Genomic DNA, 26,415 nt, shown 5'->3' on the forward strand with positions numbered 1-26,415 from the left:
ACTTAATTTTCTATTCCTTTCTGTTCTAAGTTACTCTACCCTACTCTATCTTACCCTATCCCATTTTAAATATTAAAAGGCTGGATGAGACCCATCAAATTGATTTCATGACCTACTTAACGCTGCTCTAGGATATTTTCAAGTTTAAGTATTGGAATTCTGTGTCATTTACCTCCTGACCTCTTTCCATATGAAAAGTGATTTAAAGGAATTGCCTCTGAAGGCAGTCTTCCACTGAATAGATATGGGGGCCCACACTCTTCCATAGGTTTTAGGATACTTCTAGTTAGAGGCTGCAAATGTCTTGTATTGTACCAGAAGGGGTACAGTTCCCAGAGTGGAGGTTTTACTAAGGAGAAAAGTTAAGGAACCACCAACCAAAAGTACTTATCATGTCTTTCTTTTATAAAGGGCATTATAAAGGTGTTTTGGGGTAATACCCAGAAATGTACATCAGAAGAGCAAGAGATCCAGTGAGGAGAAGACAAAATCCAAATGAGTAAATAACACATGAGCTGCCACTAAGCAGGATGGTTAGCTGTCAGGTGGGTGGCTATGGCAGGAACATTGTGAGTACAGAGCAGGGTTACACTGTTGTAGCAAAAACAATCTGGCAGTTTTCATGCAAAGGCCTGGGTTAGTTCTTGCCAAATAGGTATGATTTAGCATAGGGGTTGCATTTCTGGTGAAGAGAACACGAGGAGCAATAGAACAAGTAAGGAGCACATGGCATGCTTGGCGCAGACCTGGAACCTGGGCATCAGATCTAGCAAGGAAAATCTGAGCGCCAACTTTGGACATGGAGAAGGTGTACAGACTGAATGCAGGGAACTAGTCCCACATTTTAAGGAGCTTGTTGAAAAGCTGGTGAATAGCACAATGAAGTAAGCTTTGACAAAGATCAAAGTCATGGAACATTAAGGGGGGCAGTCAGCAAAGTCAAATGCTACAGAGGCCCAGACAACTGAACATTAAGAACCTCTGGCTTTGAACAAGATATGCCAAGTCTCTTTAATTAGGGTGGTGGCTCTTGACCGTATTGTCTACCTGTGTGGATAATCTGTTATCACTTTCAGCTCCATTATTTGGATTTGCATGCTGTGTTTAACTATCATATGAACTGGTCCCAAGTATCCAGTGAAAACAGTGAAGTTCTTTGTCAGTCCTCATTCCTTCCCAGCTGTCAGGCCATGTGAGGTTTTTAAGGTTTTCCTTCCATGACTGCCCTCTTTCAGCTCACTGCAAAGCAGCTGTTTCCATTAACTGCTGTCATCATTCTCTTTGAGTGGCTTGTGTTGGGACCTTGCATTTGGAGATTGCACTGTAACTGTGGCCAGCTGCCTTGCAAATGCAAGTGACTGGTCACAATGGAAACCAGATGAGGGATGGGTGGATCAGGTGAACCTATCACCCTTACTACAAAACATCTGTTTTGCTGATAGCACATCAGTATCATCTTCTCCAGGAGTAAAAGAATATATTTAAATGCTTATTATATATGCAGAGTTGTGACCAAATTGTCAGAGGTGACAGGTTTGGGTGTCACTTCCATAAGAATGTCACTATTGCTTAATACTCAGACTTTGTTCTGGAGTTTATTATTATACTTGCACATTGACATTTCTTTTGCACAATATAAGCTATGATCATGTAGACTTTAGTTTCTTTTCTTTCTATTAGAGATTGGATTCCAGTTTCTATCAACAGCTTCCTCATTTATACTGAATAATTTTCATAATTGAACCCACTATGCAAGTAGCTGTTTAATATTTATTAATTACACTGTGGGCTGAATCAGATAGAATATGTAGATATATACTGGTGTAAAGAATATTATTTTAATAGCTGGTACTACTGTTCTTGGTGGGGCAGGTATTTTCTTTGTGTAGAAAAATACTTTGATAAACAGTTTAGGTGGCCCTGAAACTCGGATTAGGAGACAGATACTAAACGTGCTGTATAAAGAGGGGGATGGGAGCGATGGAACAGAGATGGTGGAGAGTGGGAAGTTCCAGTTTTTACTGAAAAAGGATGGGATCAGTGGATCCCAATGCTGTTGGGATACAGAGAACTATAAGAGGAGGGAATTCTAATTTTAGGTTACTTGCAACCTTATTTAAAACTCCTCAGTTGCTCCAAACCTTTGGAAGAGTCTGCTATACAAACAACCAAAGAAAACGTTGTGTGTCAGCAGGAGATGAGATGTGAGGGAGTCTGTGTGTTCAAAGAAAGCAAAACTTGGAGCCAGAGTGACTCTGAGATCATTAAACCCCAGGGGATGTGTGATCTTGGAGAGAACACTGGCCTCTCCACAGGAGCTGGAAAAGGGACTTGAATCAATCTCAACAAAATCTCTGTGAACAGGTGACCCCCACTGGAATGGGATAACATACACAATAGCTTGCTATTTTCAGTCATAATTTCTCAAGGGACATTTATTACTAGAAAATGACAGGGTCAGTAATCTCCCTTTTCCCTCCATTTAATTAATCTCAGGCCCCATTTTCCTCATGAGCAAAATCTAGAAATTAGACCTAAACTATCTCTATGGTTTCTATGAGTTTACAGCTCTAATAATAATCTTGGAGATACAATACAAAGAACAGATTGGTGGTTGCTAGAGGTGGGGGTGGAAGGTGGGTGAAATGGGTGACGGGGGTCAAAACGTACAAACTTCCAGTTATAAGGTAAATCCTGGTGATGTAATGTACAGCACGGTGACCATAATTAAAAATACTGTAGTGTATATTTGAAAGTTGTTGAGAGTAGATCTTTAAAAAAGTCAACTAATATTTTTGTTCTTTTGATGTAAATTTAAATACAGTGAAATCTACAAACCTTAGGTGTACCATTCCATGAATTTTGACAAATGCATACACCTCTGTAACCCAAACCCTAAGAGAGTTAGAGAGCTTTCCCAAAACTACAGAAAACTTCCTCTTAAGTCAAACCCACCCTTGCCTCCAGGCTACCCCTCATTTGACTCTTACCATGACTGATTAAATAATTAATAATTAAAACTTATTGTTAAATGCCAGGCTTTGTTTTACAATGCTTCATTGGCATCAATACCTTTATTTCTCACAAGTGCTATGAGATGAATATTACCTGGATTTATTGAGGATTAAAAGTTTCAGCCCTGGTGATTATCACCTACCCAGTGTAGCATTAGGACCTGAATGAGGAAGGAGGTAGAAGCCTGGGCTCCTAATCTCAGTTTGCACCACACTGCATTGTGGGGGTTCAGAACAAGTCACCCCAAAATGTGCCTCTCATATGCAGATTGTTTTGAGCTGAAGAAAACTTTACTCACCTGCTCAAGAGAAACTTCTGCCCCTCCTGTAACTAATGAACTTGAATTAGGGGCCTTGCCCATAATGAGATGATTTTACCACTTTTGACCTATCTATAGCGCAGACAAACATTTATTTACTAAACAGCTGCCTTTTTTAATCCTCTTGCAATGATCCTTTGAAGCTCCAAGGTGCATTACCTCATCCTTAGCTCAGGATACCATTTTCCCCTTTCTGTCTCTGAACCTCTCATGCATGTGGGGTCTCCGATCTCTCATGCACTAAATTTGGTTATTTCCTCTTGCTAATCTGTAGTCTCATGTGTATTAGACCAGCGGGAAGCACCTGAAGGGTAGAGGAAAGTTTTCTCCTTCCCCAACAACATCCGAGATGATATAGGGAGTCCACAAACATAATGTTACAGACCAAAATGCAAGGGAAACCTATGCTACTTGCAAGTACTCAAACCTCCTGAATCATCCTAAAGGCGGTGTGCATGTCACCTTCCTAAAAGATTCCCTTCTCTCCCACTGCTCAGAAAACAGTGGGACCAAGGAGGTATGAAAGGCTGCAAGTGCGATTACACTGGTGAGCAGCCCAAACCGAGGTGTCTCAGACTGCAAACAGGTCTTGGGCAGAACCCAGTGGGCGGCGGGAGGGGCCGCCTGGGGCTCCCTCCTCTGATGACACAGGCATCTTCTCGGAATCCAATCGCATCCACCAGCTGCGCCGCGGAAACAGGACGTGCATCCTGCCAAGGGGATGACTGCGGGGCAGGATTCGTCAGGCAGCCCCATGGCTCAATTAGTCAGCCGTCCTCCTCAATGTCACCGTCTCCCTCTGTCCCAGACGCACCCTTGAGCTCCCTTTTCACCGCACGCAGGCCGGGTTCCGGCTCCGCCCTGGAGCTGACTCCGAGCACCCCGTCACCGCCACCATTGCGCAGCCCGTGCTGCCATGGCAACCGTATGCCTCTTCACGCTTGTCGTGAACTAACGGACTCGGAGGTGTTGGCGGCTAGGGCCCCACCCCCACCGCACCCCACCTGCACCGCCATCACCAATAGCCGACTGACCTGCGGCACCTGGGTAATGAGGCCAAAAGAGACCAGCGCGAGAGGGAGAGCAGGCAGTGGGGTGCCTTAGGTGACAGCCACACCCCATTCCCCATTGCTGGCCCCAGGGCGCCGGCCGGGGCGCGGGGAGTGAGAGAGCCGCGGGGCGCCAGGCTCGCTGGTCATTGTGGGGATTGCAGTTCGGCAGCTCCGTAGGCTCGCGGCCTTGGCTGGGTGGCCTGGGCGGGAGAACTACAAAGCCCAGCGGCCCTGACGGCTGGGAGAGACTGATAAAGTTTGAGTGGACCGTGAGAGACAAAAATCTCTCTTTGTGGTGAGGGGTTTTTGGGTGGTCGCGGAACCGGGCTCTGTGCTTTAGGAAAGGGAAGTGGAGGTGAGATTTGACTTCTCTCCCGCCTATGGCGCCCTCCCTGGCAGCTGGGCTCTGCCTTCCCCGGCGGGCAGCGCCTGGCGTAGCCTCGGGGAGGAGCAGCCACCCCTGTGCGGGGCCACGGGCCTGGGGAGCCTCTGACCCGCCCAGGTTGCTGCGTCTCCGTGCAGAACCGTATGTATGGCGCGCGTTTGATGTGAGACCCGACGAACTCTATTTTATCAGGCTCTCATCCTTTCCCGGTTACGTTTATTTTTAGATAGTTGTGTGTATTCTGCTGTAGCCAAGAGGCGTTTGCATATTAAACCCATTGATTAATAATTATCCAAAGGGCATTGATGTTTAAAGGTTACGTGTAGAAGTGGATGAAAGGTACCGTGCTATTATATAGTAGTATCTGGAATTTCTACCGTTTTGCATTTTTGCATTTTATTTATTGGGTGACAGGATTGCAAAATGAGTTACCCTCGCCCCCAGCTTGAACAGTGCATACACGTATTTTGATTCTATTTTGAAGTTTAATTGAACTTTAAGTTACAGCACAGATTATTTTTTTAGCAGTGAATAGTAATATTTTCTTTGATTAGTACATTGTTTTTTAGAAATCCTCAGGAGCATGTTTTGAGGATGAAAATTGCCATATTGCATTATTATGATTATTAATACTCTGGAGTACACATTAGTCCCTAGAGTTGACTCATGCTCCAGTAGTGGTAAGAAAGCTGACACAGATTTGGGCAACCTTACTTGACCCTTTAAAATTCTTTTGGTAGGCAGATAACCATTCTAGAAATGTGGTATTTTATATAGTATTTTGGAAAATTATTGGTAGTATTTTGTGCTTATTTCTGTGTGTGTTTTTTAAGAAATAAAGCAACATAAGGCCAGTGTAAAATTCCTTTTCTCCCAGTTAAAATGAAGCTGGTCTTTCTAAATTTTACTTAAAGTAGCAATTTTGTGCAAGGGGATGGAAAGTAGGTTTAGTAAGACCATTAGAAAAAACAATTGAAGCCTTCTGTTATATAGTATAGGGATGTGAAGTGTTTATTCATTCAGGATTTATTAAGAACTTATTATGTGCCAGGCATTATTCCAGGTGGTGGGAATATAGAGATGATAGAAGATAGTGTTTGTCCTGCATGGAGGAGAGTCATGTCATCACAACAGTGTGATACAGATGGGTGCAAGTTTCTATAGAAGCCCAGAGTGGGAATAAATAGTAACATAACACAGACATTTATTTAATGTTTACTCTTTGTGAGACACTGTGCAGTGTATTTTTAATGCATCCCTTTACTGAATACTCACAATCTTGTGAAGTAGCTACTGTCATTTAGAGATGAGGAAACAGACTTAGATACTTTGCCTAAAGTCATAGCTGATAAGCTATGAACCTGGGATTTCAATCCACATTGGTCTAACTCATCTAAATCAGGATTGCAAACTAATGCCATTCTCTGTACACATTGGTAGAAAGATCCTGACTATCTAAGGAGATCAAGGCAAGTCCAATATGATGTGACATTTGACTTGTGCTAAGAAAATTGAGTATATTTTCACTGGAGAGGATGAGGAGAGTCATTCTGGGAAAATGGGACAACATGCTTTTTGGATAAATTTGAGTGCTTTTTATTTGAGGAACTCTAGGCCATTCTCATGAACTGAATCCCAGAATACATGCAGTGTGGTCAGACAGTCCAAATCTCAAAGTACTTGGTAAAGAATTTAGAATTTTTCTTCAATGTCAGTGACCATTGAAGAATTTCAAGTGGAGTAGTGTCATTTGGTTTGTATTATAGAAAGAAAACTCCAGCTCCAGTGTGGTGATGGACCTATGAGAGGATAGAGTGGTGGTGGGGAAACCAATTTTTGAACAGCAAAGTCCAGTAGAGAAATGAAAAGAGTCTGAACTAAGCAGTTGGAGTTATAGAAAGTGATGGATTGTAGAAATCTTTAAGAGGTAAAATTGATAAGACTTAAGAGTTTGGGTGTTGGGAGCTAAAGAGATTTGGAACCCTGAGACAATTGATTCCTAGTTTTCTGGCTAGAATGACTGGCAGGATCATGAAACCGTTGATTGAGTTGAAGAAGAGCAGATTTTTGTGGAGGTGAAAGATAAAGATAAAGCAGTTCAGTTTTGAGTATTTGATCCAGGTTCCTGTGGGGTATTCAGGTAAGGATGCATGTGGATCTGGAGTTCAGGAGAGAGCTCAGGGCTGGAGGTGGAGGTTTGCATGCAGATAAGTAGTGAAGTTACAGGAGGGAATGGACCAGCTCAGAGGAGGAATGCCTAGAAATGAAAAAGGGAGAAGTTTAAATATGGAACTTGCAAAGCAGTAGCATTTATTTTGTGTGTGTGTGTGTGTGTGTGTGTGTGTGTGTGTGTATGTGTGTTGGGGCATTTTGAGAGGAAGTGGGAGAAAAGCTGACACAGGATACCCAGATTAGTAGGTAAAAGAAAGAACCCCAGAGAGCATACACAACAAACAACAGAGGAGAGGGAAAGGAAGCAGGGAACAGGCCAGAGTATCAGATGCCTCAGAGAGGGCAAGTAAGGTAAAGATTGAAGAGTGTTTAATGGATTTAGTAGCTCAAAATCATTTCTAAACTTTGCCAAAATGAGGAAGAGGAATTTGAGCATAGGCTACTTGAAAAAAAAAGTTTGAAGTTTTCCATAATAATACATATCAAAAGGAAATAGAATGAGCCCCCATGTAGCCATTACCTAGCTTGAAGAATCAACACATAACCAACCAGTTTCATTTATAACGCCTGCCGCCCAACTGGATTATTTTAAAGCTAAACTCAGATATCGTATTTTTTCATCTGTGATTTTTAAAATACATACTTTTAAAAGTCAAGGATTATTTAAGAATATATAAATATAATATCCTACTTTAAAAAATTGACAGTACTTCCTTAATATGAAATTTCCAGTCTCACGTTTTTTTTTCTAAGGAAGCTTGGCTATGTAGAAAAGGAAGAGATGAGGCAGTAAGTAAAAAAGGTTTGTAAGGATTTTTGTTTGTTTGTTTTAAGATTGATAAGGCCAATAAAGAGGAAATGTTTGAAGATGTAGGGGATGAAGAGAGGAGAGAGTTGATAGAGGTCCCCCAAAATGTAAGAAAGGATGGGATGAACAGGGTGAAAGAATTAATTTGTTGCATTTTATAAGTATCAGCTAAGTGCTGCCTGTGTTCTTAGGCAGAGTGCTAATGTTGATAGAGGAGAGATGCACTGAAAAAGGAAGAGGTACAGGGATATTTATAGGTTGGGTGGTGAAAGGTCAGCAAGTTCAAAACTGTGGTTTCTAAGAGGTGGATGGCAATAAAGGCCAATCGATAAGGGAAGAGATTGGAATTAGAAAAGGAGAGTGTTCAGATTTGGCATAGCCATGGTGAAAAGGGGACTGAGCTAAGACAAAAAAGAATTGTTTCACTGAGCTGCAATTAAAAGTCATTAATTTTCAGTGATAGCAAAACATGAGGTTTTCCTCAAATTTTGATTGATTGATTCATTTAGTAAGGGAGAGCTTAACATGTTGAAGAAACCTGTTGTGCTACTGAGAAGAAATAACTTATAATCAGACCATTCCTCAACAATTTTGGATTTATCAATTTAACTGATAATTATTGTCTATTTTGTGTAAATATCACAGTAAAACTAGATAGGCATTTCCAAATAGTTTGAATTAAAACTTTGTACTTTATTTTCTTAACATGTGTTCTTTTATAGAGAACATTTTCCAGGGGTCAGCTACTGAGTGGTGTAGTGAAAAGGAGTCAGGCAGATAATGTCTCATTCTGAATCTTCTTGTCTGTGACCACAGGCAAGTTTCTAAACCTGTAGTCATACTCAAAAAGATGTAAACACTGTATTTTATAAGATTATTGGGAGGATTAGACAGTTATATGGAGGTAAACCCTTAGTGCTCAATAACTGAAAACCTTTCTCTTCCCTATCTACCCCTCCTTACCAACAATGTGACAGGACTGTCATTTCTGTCGAATAAAAGACCACATTCTGGGACTTTACTTGAGCATATGAGGCAGGTAGATCAGGTAGTAGTAACATTACAAAATGATGATTTGATATATAAGAGGATTCATCAATTATTCTTTTAAATGAGGCTTCCTTAAAAACTCGTCGTCGTCGTCGTCGTCGTCGTCGTCGTCGTCGTCGTCGTCGTTGTCGGCAGCCGTCCGTCTCGAGAGACGATGGCGTAGCTTCCCGAGAGTCTATCTGCACCGCCGAGAATGGCTGTGCAGTCCGACTCGGGAGTGACAATCCCTGCCACACTTGTTACAGGTGAAGGCAGATGGCCGTTGTTGCTGCTGTTGACGCTGCTTCCGCCTCGATCTTTTCTGGACCGCCTCCTCGTTGCGCGCAGCCTCTGCACGTGACGTACCTTGCCTGACCGCGAACCTCCAGGCTAGGCGGTCATCTGCTTGAACTTCCCATGTGTTGAGATTGATGAAGCATTGTGTCATGTCCTTTTTGCAGATGTCTTTGAACCGCAGTTTTGGGCGCCCTCTCATCCTCTTGCCTTCTGCTAGCTCGCCGTAGAGGAGGTCTTTGGGGATACGGCCTGCATCCATTCTTTTGACATGGCCGAGCCACCTGAGGCGTCTCTCGCTAAGAATTGCATGCAAACTGCTCATATTGGCTCGCTTCAGCACCTCGGTGTTGGGGACCTTATCCTGCCAGGCGACATGCAGGACGCGTCGCAGGCACCTCATGTGGAAGCTGTTGAGTTTCCTTTCGTGCCTTGCGTAGGTGGTCCACGTCTCGCTGCCATAGAGGAGAGTGCTGAGCACGCAGGCTTGGTAGATGCGCAGTCTGGTTTTCTCAGTGAGGCTGGAATTGTTCCACGCTCGCCGGTTCAGTCTGGCCATAACTGTGGCTGCCCTGGCGATTCTCCGGTTGACCTCCAAGTCGACTGACAGAGAGCTCGAGATGGTGGACCCGAGGTAAGTGAAGTCGTTGACAACCTCCAGGGTGTATCCGTCGATGGTAATGCATGGGGGAGTCCCCGTGCCTTGAGCCATAACATTCGTCTTCGTCAGGCTGATGGCTAGTCCGAACTCCTTGCATGCGTGGGAAAGGCAAGTGACTAGCTGCTGGAGTCCCTCTTCAGAGTGTGATGTCAAAGCTGCGTCGTCGGCGAAGAGCATCTCACGGATGAGCACCTCTTTGACTTTGTTCTTGGCTCGTAGACGGGCCAGGTTGTAGAGCTTGCCATCGGATCTGGTGTGAATGAAGACACCCTCGCTGCAGTCCTTAAAGGCGTATTGGAGGAGCATGGAGAAGAAGATTCCGAACAGCGTAGGCGCGAGGACGCAGCCCTGCTTTACTCCGCTGCTGACTGGGAAGGCCTCAGAGGTTGCGCCGTTGTAGGACACCGTGCTGTGCATGTTGTCGTGAAAGGACATGACCACAGCAAGCAGATGTGGTGGACAGCCAATCTTCCGTAGCAAGCTGAAGAGTCCGCTTCAACTGACCAGATCAAACGCCTTCGTGAGGTCGATAAAGGCGAGGTAGAGTGGTTTATGCTGCTCGTGACACTTCTCCTGCAGCTGGCGTAGGGAGAAGATCATGTCCACTGTTGATCGGCCAGCTCTGAAGCCACACTGGGACTCTGGGTAGACGCGGGAAGCAAGGGTCTGCAGGCGGGCAAGAGCGACCCGGGCGAATACTTTGCCGACGACGCTGAGGAGAGAGATGCCACGGTAGTTGTTGCAGTCGCTGCGGTCTCCTTTGTTCTTGTACATGGTGATAATGTTGGCGTCTCTCATATCCTGGGGGATGTAACCCTCCTTCCAGCAGAGACAGAGTAGATGGTGGAGCGGCTGTAGCAGGACTGGTTTCGTGCTCTTTAGGATTTCTGGAGGGATTCTGTCGCTTCCTGGTGCTTTCCCGCAAGCGAGGCGGTCGATGGCTTTGCTGAGCTCTGCCGCAGTAGGTGGGGTGTCTAGCTCCTCCATGACTGGTAGGTCTGGGATGGCGTTAAGAGCAGTGTCTGTTACGGTGTTCTTCGTTGCGTACAGCTCGAGGTAGTGCTCGGTCCACCGCAGCATTTGCTGTTCCTGGTCAGTGATGACCTCACCTGTCTTGGACTTAAGGGGGGCGATCTTGGAGGGGATTGGGCCTGTTGCCTTCTTGATACCCTCATACATTCCTCGTGCGTTGCCTATATCGGCGGCTTCCTGGATGCTTCTGCACAGGTTTAGCCAATAGGTGTTGGCACAGTGGCGGGCGGTCTTCTGGACTTTGTTCCTGGCAGCCCGTAGAGCTTGAAGTGTACTGGGAGTGGGCATGGCCTTGTAAGCCAGTAGGGCCTTCCTCTTAGCCTCGATCACGGGTTCCATTTCTTCCCAGTGAGCCTCGTACCAGTCAGCGTTCTTCCGCTCTTTCTTCCCGTAAGCAATAATGGCGGAGTTGTATATGGCGTCGCGGAGACGTGGCCAATTGGATTCGATAATGTCATCTGCCGCCACTCCCTCGCCGAGTGCATCTTCCATCTTGTTGATGAATTGCTGGGTCTTAACTGGGTTGCTGGCACAACTGGTGTTGATGCGTGGGCGACCCTTCATCTTGGAGTGGTGCAACCTCTTCGGCATTATGCGCACCTTCCTTAAAAACTAAAATGTTATTTATAGTCCATTAATAGTAGTAATGTCTTTGACTTGGTTTCATTTTCAAATAGAGAGTTCCACTACATGATTTGAGATCCCAATAACACTAAACTTCTTTGATTCTCTGACTACATCTCATTTCTGGGCTGATTAATATTATGATTTCACTAATATTTGAGCATCTGTTTATAAATAAACATACATGTATATTTTAATGTACTCAGCATTATTTTAAATACTTTCTATCCTAGATAACGATACGGGAGATGCAATGAAAGTATGCCTTAGAATACCTGGTAAAAGTCAGGTATGTACAGGTATTTGCTAGATAAAGTTAAGACATAGATTTGTGAGAGTAGTTTTAAAAAATGGAGTAATTTTCTAAGGTGAGTTGTTTAATCTCCACCAGCTGTCTTTTGGTAGGTATGGTTTGATTGTAGTCCTTTCTGAAGGTATGGAGGTAGAATAAATGACCTTTTAAGTGCCTCTCTAACTTTATAATTGTAAATTAATAATAGTCCATTAGTAATTGTTGATCAAAAGTTCCTGTTAAGCCTCTCTTTTAGTGAGCCCTAGTTAGACATTTTAATTCTTTCTAACATTCTTTTGTCAGGAAGATTTTTTTGTAAACACTTTTATAGTTTATAACCATGTCAGTATTGTTTTGTGTTTTGTGCCTCGTTATTGACCATCAATCTTATTTATTTCCTAAGGTATTCTAAAACTCTTTAGAATGAAAGTTGTGTGGACATTTATCAAGCACATGTGCCTTACATTTTGGTTCAAGAAACATGCGCCTCTGTGTTAAATGTTGCACCAAACCTGGCAATACACAAATAAGATCTGGCCTATCTCTCAAAGGAGCTTACTAGCTAGTCAATGCTCAGTAAATATTTAGTTGTGATATGCTTACTCTTGTGTTTCTTAAGGAGATAGTCTCCAAAGAACATAATGTATTTTATTTCTAACTTTCATGTGCTTCAGAGACAAACAATATAACTTTATTTGTTGTATTTTAGTATCTTGTTCTCTTTTATTCCTTTGTCTCCATGAATAATACAATACTTCTGTTCTTTCTTTTCTGATGGTTTTTTCTTCTTTTCATTTCTTTGCCATTAGGACGTGCGAAGGGGAAGTGAATGAGGGGATCAGTAGATTGTATTTTATTTTTCTTACCTACTTACAGGAGAATATGATGGAAGTGGTATTTAACACATATTCCTGGTGCAATTATAGATTTTTAATACTCCTTTTATTTCCTCTGCATTATTATATATTCTTTGAAGTCAAGAATTATGTTGATAACTCCACTTGGCCTTACATAGTTTCTTACTTAATTATAGGTATTTTCTAAATGGGATAGGTGCTTACCAAATAGTGTAGATTGGATGATGAGTGTCTGAGTGAATGAATATGATAAGAAAATTACTTGTTTAAAGAGTGCTTGATAAAAGTAATATGAAGCAGTCAGGGTTTTGAAAGGTTTTGTGTTATGTTATTCAGAGAACTATGAAATTAAGGAACCATAGTATTTAATTACATAGGCCATTTGATCAAAATACATTATTTTATTTCTACTAATTAGCTTTTTAAAAAATATTAATTTATTTTTTAACAAGGTTACTTTATTTTATTTTATTTATCTGTTTTTAGAGAGAGGGGAAAGGAGAAAGAGAGAGAGAGAAACATCACTGTGCCGTTGCCTCTCACGTGCCCACAGCTGGGGACCTGACGTGCAACCGAGTCATGTGCCCTGACTGGGAATTGAACCAGCGACACTTGGTTTGCAGGTCGACACTCAGTCCACTGAGCCACAGCAGCCAGGGCTTAATTAGCTTTTTATTTTTATTTTTTTTTGTTTGCTTGTATAACTGGAGGAGTTGATATATTTTGAAGGCATTTGAGGCAGTAGAGAGTATAATGAGACAACAGGACAGGCTCTGAGTTAAACATATCCGAGTACAAATCCAGGTTCCTGGCAAGTTTAAATTCTTTTAAGCCTCAGCCTCCCCTTCTATTAAATGGGATTAACCATTTTTATTTAGTAGTGTGGTGAGGATTAAATGAGATAATGACTAGCAAGCCAGTTTCATCACACTGCCTGATGTGGATTAAGCATCCTATAAATGTTGTCACTGTTATTTTCATGCTAAAAGGGTATTTATGCACTTCAGATTTATAGTTTAAGCTGTTATTTTGAGACAGAGTGGCAGGTGATAAATGTTTTTTATCTTCTGTAATGTTTTAAAGATGCCAGTAGACATTAGTACATGGGCAGATATTATTGTGATAGTTAATTCTGAGAAACACTTAAGGTCTTAGAATTATCTACAATCTTTTATGTTGCATGGCCGTTGTATTTTTGTTTCTCAGGCGTTTGAGAAGTGAGCTTAGGTAGGGAAACAACTGAAAAGCTTCATTGCTACAGACATTCACCTGTTATCTTTGGGTTTGTGATTCTGTCATATTCAACATTATTCATGGCAAGCTATAGTTGAGAATATAACCCAACACAAAGAGATGGGGGGAGTTGTGACTTCAAAATGAACTATTTTTGTGATTAGTACTCACATGTAGGCTAATTTATTGCCGTTAAAACATATTTCAAGATGCAATCATTCGAGGAGTTGTGGGGTATGTGTTTTTTAAATTGCTTGTATTTATAGTAGTCATCGTGTGAGATAAACGACTTTGGTGACTTGGAAATATATATATACACACATATGTATATATCGTCGTCGTCGTCGTCGTCGTCGGCAGCCGTCCGTCTCGAGAGACGATGGTGTAGCTTCTTAAGAGTCTATCTGCACCGCCGAGAATGGCTGTGCAGTCCGACTCCGGAGTGACATGGTAGTATCTGTCTCCTCCCGTGTTGAATCGTCATCTTGCGATGACGCTGAAGCTACAGAGCCTGGGCAGGGTAATATGGAGGGTCTGCTGTTGCCCATGCAGCAGACCCCCCCTCTCTTCGCAGCTGAAGGGTCCAAGGGAAAGATGGAGTCAATACAGCTTGGGTTCAGGTGCGCCGCAGGAGTTGCCGGTGTTGACTATAACGTCAAACCGCCTTAGGGACTCCGGCTCCGGATTTTCTGTCGGGGTTTACTCCCTTAGCCTTTCCCCTGAAGAGGTATGCCGCAAGGCAGCGGAGGTTTTTTGGAGTCAGAGTTTTCCTTCTCTGTATGTATATATATGTGTGTATATATGTGTGTGTGTGTGTGTGTATAGATATATACATATATATATATAGAGAGAGAGAGAGGGAGGGAGGGAGGGAGGGAGGAGCCTTGGCATTGGTAAACTTCATTATGGAACAAAATGCTGAAAACCAGACTTGATTTGTTGTTGGTGGTGGCTGCTTTCGATATTTCTAGAATAAGTATCTACTTTCAGGAATTTACAACTCATAGAGGGAAAAGAAGCTATATGAGAGGACTATGAAAGTGTGAGACTGAAAATAATTTAAAGCAGAGATTTTTTAAATTAAATCCCATATGTATTGTAACCGAATTAAATATCATTTACATAAAAATTTAGTTTGAAAAAGATGTTTGTATATAAAAACCATTAGACTCTGGAGATAAAAGAATTATAAATATTATGATTTCATTAAAAAAGAAGTATTAGTGATATCCTAAGCAGTTTTGGGTTCTGGATATCAGCTAATTTTTAGTTTTCCCAAATATATGTATTAGTCTCGATATGAGATTAAAAATCCAAGTATGTTGGTTTGAGAAATGTTCACAATAAAACACCAGCAGCAAAGCAAGGCGTTTATTCATGAGTCTGCAGAGTTGGGTGCACAGCCAACCAGGGGCATGCGGGCGTGAAGTAGACAAAATAAACTGGTTTTATACTAACGCAATTAGCCCCCCCTCCAACGCAATTAGCTCCCTCTCCCCTCTCCTTCTCCCCCATTTCTCCATTACTGGTTAATTCGGGTTCACAAGCTAATGCGATGAACTACTACTTAACTAAGGGTGTGATTAACTAAGGGTGATCTAGTTATAGGTCTATCTCTAACTTATTTTCAAAGTTATCTAGCTACATCTTCCCACTTTCCTGTGTTTGGTGATGACAATCTTCCTCCTTTTGATCCCAGAGATATGTGTGAGAAGCTGCGGAATGTCATTTCCTCGCCCATTTTCCACGATTCATCTGTTAATTATCTCCTACTGGTTTGAGAGTCACTGGCTTCTTTATCCCTTACACTGGGAAACAAAGGTGTGTGTGTGTGTGTGTGTGTGTGTGTGTGTGTGTGTGTGTGTGTGTGTGTGTGTGTGTGTGTGTGTGTGTGTGTGTGTGTTGCGGGGGCATGGTAAAGTTAAAGGAGAGAAGAGTGTGGTTGGAGATGTAGCTGGAGAGGTAGGTTGGAACCAGGGCTTTATTTGTTACATTTAGATCTGATTGTTGGAAAAGACAAGTCATAATTACCTAGAACCAGATTAAGCAATAGTCTTTATTCTTGGTCTGAGTATGAACTTGAACTGAACTCTGCTTTTTATTTTGAGCATAGGACTCTGCTTGAAGATATTACTTGGATCATTCTGTATAAGGCAACATTACTATATCAGTTTGGCAGTAAATATTGCAAGAAAATGCATTTTCAAGAAAATTCACTTTTTAAATACATGATAAACTCTAAATAAGAGAAATACAGTATTGTCAAATATTAGAATTGCTAAAATCTTTCATGCCTTTCTTAGATATAACGTCACCTTTTAAAAGTCCTAGAAACTCTTCTAATTTATATTAAATTAGATTTTTAAAAGCCTATATATTTCAAGATTACAGTTGAAAGTAATTAAAGTTATGGTATAACATATAGGAATTGATAGTGAAAACTGGGTCAATTCATTTCTTGTTATTTTTGAGGAAAAATTTAAGCTGCTCCAAAGCTCTATATTAATGTTGAATGAAGGGTAAAATAATAGCTTACATTGATTTTAGAGCTTCTGATATGCTATGAGAGATATTAACATATTATCACATTTAATTTTTATGATAACCTTATGATATTAAAAGTATTTTCCCTATTTTATAGATGTGGAACATGATTTGCCTGTGGCCATAGCTAAAAATTTGTGCCTGTATTCATACCCAGGTTTTTCTGTCTGGAATTTTTATATTGCTTTCACACTTGAATAGCTTAGTTTGGTATACAGTTATAGGTTGGCGTTCTCCTTCATCCCATCCCTTAGCACTTGGGAGATATTCCACTTAGTCTGATCTTCCAGTGTTCCTTTTGAAGAGTTAGCTGTCAATATATTATCTTTCCTTTGTAGATAATATATCATTTCTCTCTTGTTTTTAGCATTCTTCATCTCTACTACATTGTCTCTAGGTGTAGACTTATTTTTATTTATATTGAAAAAGAGAGTCATATGTCTTCTATAGATTTTGGAAGTTTCTTAGCCACTGTATGCTTGAATATTGCTTCTCTCTTTTTCCTTCTCTTTCTGCTCTCGGCATTTCCTATTTTTGCTTACTCTATTTTTATGCTGCATTTAGGAAAATTTCTATAGCTCTGTCTTCTGTTTTCTTTTTTTCCTCCTTCTTTTAAAATCATTTTTTATTTTTCAATTAAAATTGACATACAATAATATATGAGTTTCAGATGTACACCCCAGTGATTAGACATTATGTTTAAACTTAAGGAGTGGTCATCCCAAAATCTCATACACCTCTGACACCGTACATAGTTATTAAAATATTATTGACTATATCTCCTGTGCTGTATTTTACATCCCATGACTGTTCTGTAACAACCACTTTATACTTCTTAATCCCTTCACCTTTTTCACCCATCACCCCTAACCCCATTCCCATTTGGCAACAGTCAAAATGTTCTTTGTATAAAGTTTGTTTGTGCTCTGCTTGTTTGTTAATTTGTTTCTTAGATTCAGTTGTTGATAGGTCTGTATTTATTGCCATTTTATTGTTCATAGTTTTGCTCTTCTTTTTCTTAAATAATTCCCTTTAATGTTTCATAAAATAATGAATTGGTGATGATGAACTTCTTTGGTTTTTTCTTGTCTGGGAAGTTCTTTATCTGTTCTTAGATTCTAAATGATATCTTTGTTGTATATAGTAATCTTGGTTGTAGGTCCTGCTTTTTTATCACTTTGAATATTTCTTGCCACTCCCTTATGGTCTTCAAAATTTCTGCTGAAAAATCAGTGAACAGCCTTATGGGAACTCCCCTGTAGGTAACTGTTTTTCTCTTGCTATATTTTAATATATTATTTATTTATTTATTTATTTTTTAATTTTTGATTTATTTATTGTTTTTCTATTACAGTTGCCTAATTTTTCCCCCATTGCTCCCCCCTACCCTGCCCACCCCTTCTCTCACAGTCAATCCCCACCTTGTTGTACATATTATATTAGTTCCTTTACTAAACCCTTCCTCTACTTACCCTCCTTTCCTCCCTCCCCTCAACCCCCATAACTATTAGTCTGTTCCTTGTCTACATGCCTCTGGCTCAATTTTGCTCATTTGTTTGTGTTGTTCATTAGTTTCCTATATTAGGTGATATCATATGGTATTTTTCTTTCATTGCCTGGCTTATTTTGGTAAGCATAACTCTCTAGTTTTATCCATGTTATTGAAATGGCAGGAGTTCTTTCTTTCTTTCTGCTGCATAGTATTCCATTGTGTAAATATACCACAGTTTTGTGATCCACTCATCTACAGATGGGCACTTAGTCTGTTTCCAGCACTTGGCTATTGTAAATAGTGCTGCTATGAACATAGGGGTGCATAAGTTCTTTTGAATTGGGGTTTCAGGATTCTTTGCATATAATCCTGGCAATGAAATTGCTGGTTCAAAAGGCAGTTCCATTTTTAGTTTTTTGAAGAAATTCCATACCGTTTTCCATAGTGGCTGCACCAGTCTGCATTCCCACCAACAGTGCACCAGGATTCCCTTTTCTCCGCATCCTCACCAGCACTTGTTGTTTGTTGATTTGTCGATGATGGCTATTCTGACTGGTGTAGAGTGGTATCTCATTGTGGTTTTTATTTGCGTCTCTCTGATGGATAGTGATGTCGAGCATTCTTTCATATGCCTATGGACCCTCTGTATATCCTCCTTGGAAAAGCGTTCAAGTCCTTTGCCCATTTTTTAATTGGGTTGTCTCTCTTCTTGGTGTTGAGACATGTAAGTTCTTTATATATTTTGGAGCTCAATCCCTTGTCTGAGGTATCATTGACAAATATGTTTTCCCATATGGTTGGTTCCCTTTTCATCTTGCTGATGTTTTCTTTTGCTGAGCAGAACTCTTTAGTTTGATGTAGTCTCATTTGTTTATTCTTTTTTATTTCCCATGCCTTAGGAAATATATCGGTGAAAATATTGCTATATGGGATATCTGAAATTTTCCTGCCTATGTTTTCCCCTAGGACTTTTATGGTGTCATGGTTTACATTTAAGTCTTTGATCTATCTTGAGTTTATTCTGGTGTGTGGTGTAAGTTGGTGGTCTAGTCTAATTTCTTTTGCACATCCCAGTTCTCCCAACACCATTTGTTTAAGAGGCTCTTCTCCATTTTATGTTCCTTCCCCCTTCGCCAAATATTAGTTGACCTTATAGACCTATGTTTATTTCTGGGCTCTCTCTTCTGTTCCATTGGTCTATATGTCTGTTCTTATGTCAGTACCAGACTGTTTTGTTTACAGTGGCTTTGTAGTATAGTTTGATATCAAGTATTGTGATTCCTCCTACAGTGTTCTTCTGTCTCAAGATTGCTGTGGCTATTCGGGATCTTTTTTGGTTCCATATAAATTTTTGAAGTATTAGTTCTAGATCGTGAAATATGTCATTGGTATTTTAATAGGGATTGCATCGAATCTATAAATTGCTTTGGGTAGTATGGACATTTTAATGATGTTGATTCTTCCCATCCATGAACATGGTATATGCTTCCATTTATTTGTATCTTCCTTAATTTCTTTCTTCAGTGTTATGTAGTTTTCTGAGTACAGGTTTTTTATCTCTTTGGTTAAGTTTAATCCTAGGTACTTTTATTTTTCTTGTTTTTATAGTAAATGAAATTTTTTTCCATTTTCTGTCTCTGATATTTTATTATTAGTGTACAGAAATGCCTTCAATTTCTGAATATTGACTTTTTACCCTGCTATTTTGCCAAATTCACTTATTAGTTCAAGTAGTTTTTTGGTGGAGTCTATAGGGTTTTCTGTGTACACTGTCATTTCATCTGCAAATAGTAATAGTTTTACTTCCTCTTTTCCAATCAGGATACCTTTTATTTCTTTTTCTTGTCTGATTGCTGTGGCTACAACTTCCAAGACTGTGTTGAATAGGAGTGGAGAGAGTGGACATCCTTGTCTTGTTCCTGATCTCAGGGTGAATGCTATCAGTTTTTGTCCATTGAGTATGAAGTTGGCGGCAGGTTTCTCATATATGGCCTTTATTATCTTGAGGTGTGCTCTCTCTATTCCCATTTTTCTGAGTGTTTTCATTATAAATGGGTGTTGTATTTTATCAAATGCTTTTTTAGCATCTATGGATATGTTCATGTGATTTTTTTTCTTTCATTTTGTTTATGTGGTGTATTATGTTTATTGATTTGTGAATATTAAATCATCCTTGCATCCCTGGGATGAATCCCACTTGATCGTGGTATATGATCTTTTTAATGTGTTACTGGATCTGGTTTGCCTATATTTGTGGAGGATTTTAGCATCTATGTTCATCAGCAATATTGGCCTGTAGTTTCTTTGTTGTGTCTTGACCTGGTTTGGGAATTAGGGTAATACTGGTTTCATAGAAAGAGTTTGGGAGTCTTCCTTCTTCTTGGATTTTTTGGAATAGTTTGAGAAGGGTGGGCATTAGTTCTTTCCTAAATGTTTTGTAAAATTAGCCTGTGAAGCCATCCAGTCCAGGGCTTTTGTGTGCTGGGAGTTTTTTGATTATTGCTTCAATTTTTCTCCTTGTTATTGGTTTATTCAGGCTTTCTGCCTGTTCTTGATTCAGTTTTGGAAGATTGTATGTTTCTAGAAATTTGTACATTTCATATAGGTTGTCCAATTTCTTTCCATACAGTTGATTATAGTAATTTCTTAAAATCCTTTGTATTTCTGTGATAGCGGTTGTATTTCTCTTCTTTCATTTCTGATTTTGTTTATTTGAGTCCTCTCTCTTTTTTTTTTTCTCTCTTTTTTTTTTTCAGATTTAATGTGTTTTATTGATTAAAATATTACATTTGTGCCAATTTCCCTTCCCTCTGCTCCCCTCCACCCGGTGGCCCCCCTCCCTCCAGTTGTCCCCCCCTTTTAGATTATGTCCATTAGTTGTGCATACAGTTCCTCCCAACCTCTCTCCGTCTATTTCATTCCCTCCTACCATGATCCCCAATTCCTATATCATCTCCCTCCCTCTCCCCACTCCCCCTCCCTGTTGACCTCCCCCCAATATGCTTCCCGTACCCACAGTTCCTTTTCCACTCTCGTTGCCTGTTTAGTTTGCCTTTGTTTCATCTCCCTAGCTTCTGTTTTTTAAACCAGTCCCTTTAACATCTCATATAACAGTGGTTTGGATCTAATGAACTCTTTCAGTTTTATTTTGTCCTGGAAACACTTTCTCTGTCCTTCTATTCTGAATGACAGTTTCGCTGGATAGAGTATTCGTGGTTGTAGGTTTTGGATTTTCATTACTTTGAATATTTCTTGCCAGTCCCTTCTTGCCTGTAGGGTCTCCCTTGAGAAGTCAGCTGATAGTCTAATTGGGACCCCTTTGTACATAATTCTTTTCTTCTCTCTTGCTGCTTTTAAGATTCTCTCTTTATCTTTAATTTTTGACATTTTGATTATAATGTGTCTTGGAGTGGTTCTCCCTGGGTCCAGTCTCTTGGGAACTCTCCTTGCTTCCTGGACCTGCAAGTCTATTCCCTTCCCCAAGTCTGGGAAGTTCTCCTTTATTATATTTTCACTCAATTTTTCAAGTTCTAGTTCATCTTCCTCACTCTCTGGCAAACCAATGATTCTTATGTTGGGCCTTTTATAGCTGTCCCAGAGGTTTCTGATCCTCTCATTGTTGCTTCCCATTTCCTCTCCCTGCATTGGTTGACTGCTTGTTCCTTCTCCATATTCCAGTTTGTTGAAATGAACTCTGGATTTTTTTTCCTCACCATCTGTCTCGTATGTGGTTTTGTTCCTTTCGTTATGAAAGTTTTTCGCTTCTTTCTTATCTTTTTCCTGCTCTTTTGTGAATTCTGTGAGCCACCTGATAACAATGGCCCAGAACTGAGCCTCTGACAGGTTTCTTATCTGTTCATCTGTCAGGTTCTCTATCTGTTGCCTGGTGAGCTGTGCCACCGGGATTTCTATAGTTGTCTGCCTCATTTTGACAGATGCTTTTTGTTTTCCTGGGCCGGCTGTCCGGGGCGGTGCCTGTGTACGCGTCACAATTCAGCGACCGGCGCCTGTCCGCGACCTATTTCGCAGCCCTGTGGTGCTTTCTTTGGGGGCGGGGGTCCAAGATGGATTCACACAGTTATTCAGCTAGGAGACCGGGATCCGTCCTCCCGCCCCCCTGGGCCTCACTGTTCAAGGCGATGCGGTGGCTGCTTTCCCCAGCGCTGGGGTCGCGCCCTGCCAGGGGCTTGACTGCTGCCGGGCTTTTTCGCTGCCCCGCCGCTGACCGCAAACAGCACTGCCCTCTTTAACTCTTACCTGTCCAAATGGCACCGCTGGTTTATAACTTTATATGCTGGGCTTCCGTGTAGTTTTATTTTCTGGAATTTCTAGTTATCCTTTGTTTTGAAGTAGTTGTATTCCTTTCTAGTTGTAAAGGGAGACCTAGCGTGTCCGTCTAAGCCTCCATCTTGGCCGGAAGTCTCTCTTTTTTTCTTGATGATCCTAGCTAAAGGCTTGTCAATTTTGTTTATCTTTTCAAAGAAGCAGCTCCTAGTTTTATTGATCTTTTGAATTGTTTGTTTAGCCTCTATGTCATTTAATTCTACTCTGATCTTGATGATTTCCTTCCTTCTACTCTGGGCTTTGTTTGTTATTGTTCTTCTAGTTCTTGTAGCTGTAGGATTAGATTTTTATTTGAGATTCTTCTATTCATTTAAGGTTGACCTGTATTGCTATTAACTTTCCTCTCAGGACTGCTTTCACTGTATCCCATAGGTTTTGGATTGTTGTGTGTTCATTATCCTTTGTTTCCAGCAACTTTTTTGATTTCTTCCTTGATGTCATTGTTAACCCATTCACTATTTATAGCATGTTATTCATTTTCCATGAGTTTGAGTGTTTTTGAGTTTTTTCCTTAAGGTTGATTTGCAGTTTCAAGGCGTTGTGATTTGAGAAGATGCTTGTTATAATTTCAGTTTAATTGAATTTGTTGAGGCTTGTTTCGTGTCCTACCGTGTGGTCTATTTTTGAGAATGTTCCATGTGCACTTGAAAAGAATGTATGTTTTACTTCTTTGGGGTGAAAAGTTCTATATATACAACTTAGTCCTTTTGATCTAGCGTATTGTTCAATGTCTCAATATCCTTTGTGTTTCTTTGCTTCGAAGATCTGTCCATTGTTGACAATTGTGTGTTAAAGTCCCCTACTATGAATGTGTTACTGTCTATCCTTCCTTAACTCTTTCAAAAATGTCCTTACATTTTTGGGTGCTGCTATATTGGGTGCATATATGTTTACAAGGATTATATCATCTTGGTGGATTTTTCCCTTAAGTATTATGAAATGTCCGTCTTTGTCTCTTTTTATGGCCTTTGCTGTGAAATCTGTTTAGTCTGATATAAGTATTATCACCCCAGCTTTTTTTCACGTCCATTTGTTTGAAATATTTTTTTCCATTCCTTCACTTTCAGTTGGTATAGATCTTTTGTTCTGAGGTGGGTCTCTTCTAGATAGCATATATGTGGATCATGCTTTCTAATCCATTCAGCTACCCTATGTCTTTTGATTGGTGCATTTAATCCATTTACATTTAAGGTTATTATTGATAGGTAATTATTCATTGTCATTTTTCCCCTTTGTACTTGTGTTCCCTCTGTATCTGTTTCTTTATCTTCTTAAAGCAGACCCTTTTGCATCTCTTGCAATGTTGGTTTGGTGGAGATGTATTCTTTTAGCCTTCTTTTGTTTGGGAAACTCCTTATTTCACCTTCCATTTTGAAAGAGAGCCTTGCTGGGTAGAGTATTCTTGGTTGTGGGCCTTTGTTTTTCATTGCTTGGAGTATTTTTTGGTATTCCCTTCTGGCTTGTAGTGTTTCAGTTTAGAAATTTGATGACAGCCTTATTGGAGCTCCCTTGTATATTATTACCTCTTTCTCTCTTGCTGCTTTTAGGATTCTCTCTTTGTCTTTGAGTTTTGACCTTTTAATTATGATGTGTCGTGGAGTGGCCTGTTCGCGTTCATCTTAATTGGGACCCTCTGTGCTTCCTGGACTTGCATAACTTTTTCTCTCATCAAGTTAGGAAAATTTCCTGTCATTACTTTTTCAATCAGGTTTTCTAACCCTTGCTCCTGTTCTTTTCCTTCTGGTGTATCTATGATATGGATGTTACTATGTTTCATGTTGTCCTGCAGCTCTCTTAAAACCTCTTCATTCTTCTTCAGTCCTTTTTTGTTTTGTTGCACCGTCTGGGAATTTTTTTCTCTGTTATCCTCCAGCTCGCTGATCTGATTTTCTGCTTCCTCTAGTCTGCTCTTAACTCCTTCTATTGTGTTCTTCAATTCAGAAATTGTATTCTCCATTTCCTCCTGGCTCTTATTGATAGCTTCTTTGACCTTTTTCGTACTGGTGTATTTCTCAGTAAGTTCCTTGTAGTTTCTCTGGAATTCTTTGTAGTTTTCTTTGAACTCGCTGAGCTCATTGAGGTTCCCTATAATCCATGTTTTGAATTCCATGTCTGACAGTTTGCTTTCCTCTATTTCATTTAGTACTTTTTCTGGGGATTCTTCCTTTCCTTTCGATTGGGGGGGGGTGTTTGTGTCTCTGTCTCCCCATTTTTGTGACTCTTCTTGTTTGTTACTGCTTTTTAGATTATTCTGCACTTCCTGGATCTGCCCTTGGTGGCGTCAGATCATTTATCACTCTGTCATGTATCAGTCAGCTTGTTGGAGACTACCAGAGATCTACAACATTTGTCTGTTGCCTTTAGTTTTTTAAAAAATTATTTATTTATTTATTTGTTTATTTTTCAAGAGAGGGAAATGGAGAAAGAGAGGGAGAGAAACATCACTGTGTGGTTATCTCTCACTCACGTCCCCAACTGGGGACCTGACGTGCAACCTAGTCATGTGCCCTGGCTGGGAATCGAACCAGCGACACTTGGCTCACAGGCCGATGCTCAATCCATGAGCCACAGCAGCCAGGGTGCCTTTAGTTTTTAATCTAATCAATTTATGATCAGCCATCAGGCTTAAGCACGGAGTGTGGGGCAGCTTAATTCCTGTAGACGGTGCTTTTGCTTCCCCTCAGGCTGACGCCACTTGGAGGGGAATGGTCTGCCTGCAGTGTGGGGATGAGTCAGCACTGGGACCCGGTCGACTGCTCCCTCAGTTCTCCCCTCAAATCCACTGCCCCATATTCTCCCCAAGTGTCTCTAGTCCTCTCTGCCCTCCCTCTGCTTGAACCCAGATTAAGTGGGTGCCAAAATATTTTCGTACGTGATCCGCTTAAGAGCTCTTTGTCTCCAGCTGCTTCTCTCAGGGCAGCAAAAAACCCTGTGGCTTTTTGCTTTTCACGGCTGGATGCTATTTTACTTTCTGTTCTATTGCTGTACACTGGGAAGCCCAGCTGGGGGTTTAGACCCCACCCTTCTCAGGGGGAACCTCCAGCAGTTCAGCTGTTTTTGTCAGTCCCTTCAGCTGCCACCCATGAGATCCCAGCCAGCTCTTTCGTGTCTCTGCGCTTCCTACCAGTCACATTGTGATGAAGTGACCTTTTCTGTCTCTCTGTGGTTATAAGACTTCTGTCCAGCTAGTGTTCAGTTGGTTATTCCAGATGATTCCTTCACAATTAAGTCGTAATTCCAGATTGGTCCTGGAAGGAGGTTAGTGTAGCTTCCACTTACTCCTCTGCCATCTTGAATCCCCCCAAGAAGCCACATTTTTTAATTGACAACTCAGTCACTACATACATTCAGTATTGCAATTATAAGTGGGTTGACAATTATATTATTACAAACTAATGAGCATAAAGCTACTGCTCTTAAATTTTGGTGCATTTTGTGACAGGAACTTTAGTAAATATGACAAACATCAAGGAACTCAGCAACTTCAATTCATGAGACTTGACTTTCAAAAAAAAGCCATGTCACAGCCTGGTCAGTTAGCTGGGTTGATTAGAGCATTGGCCTGATATGCCAAAGTTGTGGATTCGATCTCCAGCCAGGGCACATTATAAGAGGCAAACAATGAATGCATAAATAATGGAACTACAGATTTATGTATATCTCTCTTTCCTCTCTCCCTAAAATTAGTAAATAAAAATGAAAATAAATGTAAGCATGTCATCTCATAAAATAATATGTCAAACCCAGGAAATGAAATAATTAAATTACAAAAGGAAGACTGTTAAAAAGAAAAATTGTTGATAAAAATATTAGATTTAAAAGTTTTAGCAGTTGGACTTAGGATCCAGAAAGTGTATGCATATTGGAAATACCCCTATTTTCTGCTTTACTGCTATATACTACTACATTCCAAAAGGGTCTTTCTGGGTTGCTACAAAGTCTTACCTGCTTTTATAAATCACTGCTTCATACTTCAAAAAAAAAAACAACGTGGTAATTCACATAAAGAGGTTTTAAAATAAGATTTTTCTCATTCAAAATAAAATAAAAATATGCTCTCCATCAAATTACACAGAAATGTTATCAAAATGTCAATCAGATAGAGAAACCAGACTCCCCATTTATCTTCACTACCTGGTGTGGTGTGTCACCTCCATGGAAGGGGAGATCAATGTGTGGGTGGACACAAGCCCTTATCCTTTCCTTGGGCTTTGCTTCCTCGGGTAGAATTGAGGTGGTGGGCTAGATGGCTTGTAAGAGAT

The 26,415-nt window shown here is 40.6% G+C and overlaps 1 protein-coding gene across 4 annotated transcripts in view; it reads left to right on the forward strand.

Moving 5' to 3' along the window:
- Positions 1–4,166: 4,166 nt before the first annotated feature.
- KATNAL1 (katanin catalytic subunit A1 like 1) overlaps positions 4,167–26,415 on the forward strand; it is a 120,133-nt gene continuing 97,884 nt past the window's right edge. Inside the window, exons 1-2 of one of the 4 annotated variants that reach the window (XM_090273742.1) lie at positions 4,390–4,559; positions 11,625–11,680. The gene's annotated coding sequence lies outside the window, so the exon portion shown is untranslated. The other 3 variants (XM_090273740.1, XM_090273741.1, XM_090273738.1) reach the window with 3 other exon arrangements.

This window comes from Furipterus horrens, unplaced genomic scaffold (genome assembly GCF_987537825.1).
Source record: "Furipterus horrens unplaced genomic scaffold, mFurHor1.1.pri manual_scaffold_4, whole genome shotgun sequence".
Classification (NCBI taxonomy): domain Eukaryota; kingdom Metazoa; phylum Chordata; class Mammalia; order Chiroptera; family Furipteridae; genus Furipterus; species Furipterus horrens.